This window comes from Lissotriton vulgaris, chromosome 2_1 (genome assembly GCF_964263255.1).
Source record: "Lissotriton vulgaris chromosome 2_1, aLisVul1.2, whole genome shotgun sequence".
NCBI lineage: Eukaryota > Metazoa > Chordata > Amphibia > Caudata > Salamandridae > Lissotriton > Lissotriton vulgaris.
Genome location: NC_141687.1, coordinates 1,155,888,828 through 1,155,891,619, shown reverse-complemented (window position 1 = coordinate 1,155,891,619; position 2,792 = coordinate 1,155,888,828). Strand labels below are relative to the sequence as shown.

Here is a 2,792-nt window from a genome sequence, read left to right as displayed (position 1 = left end):
AAGGTGAGCGCACTTTGTGAGGATCTATGCCCCCTGATTTTTCTATTCCGCATGGCATCCACTTCATGCACTACTTGTTCCTCATGTGTTTTGTCATTGAAATGTCTGTTTCCCGCCTTGTCTTTCTTATTTATACATTTATTGTTAAGTGATCATGTAGCCGACGTGTTGCGAGTGGGGCATTTTCATAGTAAGCTTTGCAAAAACTTTGCAAAAACTTTAACATGACCAAGAATAGTTCAGTTCTGGAAGAGCAAGTGGAACGGTCATGTCTGCGTCTGCAGAAGGATTGGGCAGGGGCAGGCATATTGAGGGTATGCATAACAGTGCCCTTGTATAGACTGTTGATTGTAAAGAATGTATGGGCCGTGTCAGGCATGATAAGAATGCAGGACACAGGGCTACATTAAGGCCATCTGTAGGTCAGCTAAAACAATGGCATTCAGAGTCCTGTATTTGGGATCTTGTAAGCTGTTTCTCGGTGTTGTTGCGGAGTGTGTCCAGATCAGCCAAAATGTATGACAAGCCTGATATGTCAGAGGTCGAGAAATTTGACCACAAGCAGTTAAAGAAGACTTCCACAAAGGAGAAGAATACTCTGCCTTCAAAGGAAACCGCAGAACTAGCATGAAGAACATACTCTGCTTTCATTTGCTGTGAATACATTAACATCTTTAGTTTGAAATTGTGTATATACATGCAGCACAAACCAATAACTGCCTGTTTGTATTCCAACACACCTGCTGCTTTGAAAGATGAACCCTTTACCCCATTGATTATAACCCACCCACAGCTGTCTGCTACTCTTGTATGCAGCAAGCCTCAATGGAGAATGAGGCTTTAGCCAAAGGATGGCAAGCTTTAACATGTGGGGCCTTTGGAAAGGGATCTGCTTATGTTGTGTGTTCATTGAGTTTTTGTCTTTGTTCAAAAATGTATTATAAGAAATAAATATACTTTTTGGAGTACTGGTTGAGTTTGTGATGGCATGGCTAGGCTTATGGAGCAGCTGAAAGCACAAGAACTAAACATCTTATTGTGGATGGAGAAGATACGCCTAATGCAGATACTAAATACCTGAACATGGTTTCCTGGTGTGGATAAAGTTGGCTTGATGAATCCAAGTGAGTGGACATAGACTGTTGTATAGCCAGATTGCCTACTGAAGGTACTGAAGGTGTATATTTCCTTGGTATGATGAGGACAAAGCATAGATGGAACTGTCCAAGACATGCGTGGATGCAGAACTGATGGGCATGGACAAGCCCACCACGGAAACAGAAGAGATGCATATTGCCAATCCTGGTTGTGTAGAGATGTGCATAGACAAGTCGAGTGTGGCTAGGGAAGAGGTGGCCATTGCCAAGTCATTAACCTTACAGGCAGTGGTGAAGCTATGGCAAACCACTCAGGAGTGCTGCTTTCTTTGCAGCAACCAATTGTGTACATGCCTTTCAGAAAATGTTCTGTGGTACATCTAGAGGGCTGCATTTGTGCGTTCATCCAGCCTCAAATGCACCTCATCATCCTCTTTTCGGGGGTCGAAGTCTGGGGCCTCATTTATGAAGGACTTGCTCCACTGGTGCGTCACTTTTTCCCATTTTAAAAGTGACGCACCGGCGGCGCAAGACCTTCATAAATAAGGCCCCTGGTGTTGCCAGTCGAGTTGCTTGCAGGTATGGAGGCTCTTACTCTGGAGGATTTCAAGAGACTAATACTGTTCTACTGAGAAGGTATACACGCAAGGCAGCCTCCTGTGTAACACTGATCACAATGCAATAAATCAGTGATTGGTCACCTCTGTGACCTTGATCAACCAGCCCCTTTCTGAGTAATAGTGCATCATCACCTTTGTGACTCTGCTTACAATTCCCCCTGCTCCATGAGATGTTGTAAGATCTGTAACTAAATCAAATGTCCTTTTTACTTCTGGTTATATTCTGGATCCAAAGTCCAGCTTCTACCTATGTGAGACTCAACTGATTTTTGTTTTGTGATCTGGTTCTGACACTCCAGTCATTCCATGATACTGTGTCGCTTGTGAGGCTCTTCCCTCCTTTGCCCAGGTCTAATTGTGCTACTGTAGCAGCAACTGTATATGGCCAGACATGAAGTTGAAGGCGATCTTTGTTTTGTTTGTGTAAGAAAAAACATTTTTCTACAACCGAGTGATAATCAAAAGACATAAATCAATGTCAGGGTAAACTAATAAAGTTTTGTTTATCCAGTGTTCAATTTGAAATTTGGAGGCATAGGCAAAAATCCCTTGCTTGTAATTTCTTAAGGCAGTCAGTAGTATGTTGAACATACAAAGACCACTGCTGTACCAAAGTTTGTAAATGGTGATCTAAAATCTTCCACGAGGCTCATGTATGGACCCACATCCAGCCACGATGGTGCCGAATGGTGGTTCCACTGGGTTTTTATGCATCTTTGGCAGCATTTATATGTAAGGTCTTTTAGGATGTTCTGATGTGAGAAACTTACATGTCTGTTCATCAATCCAACCTAAATCTTTAGCCTTTTTAAGAATGTGTGATAGTAGGGATTGAAACTCCTTCGTGGGGTTGGTTTCCAATGTGATGTAGGTGTCGGTGTCCTGAACATGTTGGTTTACTTTTAGGTCATAATGGGTTGTATTTAAAACAACCAACGCTCAGCCCTTATCTGCTGGTAGGATGTTTGTTGGTAGCCAATTTGCGTAATATTACCATTTCTTTGTGAGTTAGATTTCTCCTTTGTGTGTACCTCACCTGACTGAGGCGTGTGTTGTGCCTCATTCTTGTGGCTGA

At 42.7% G+C, this 2,792-nt stretch overlaps 1 pseudogene; it reads left to right on the top strand.

Moving 5' to 3' along the window:
• The first annotated feature begins 469 nt into the window (after positions 1 to 469).
• Positions 470 to 631, top strand: LOC147731733 (thymosin beta-15A homolog pseudogene; annotated as a pseudogene).
• Positions 632 to 2,792: the final 2,161 nt, after the last annotated feature.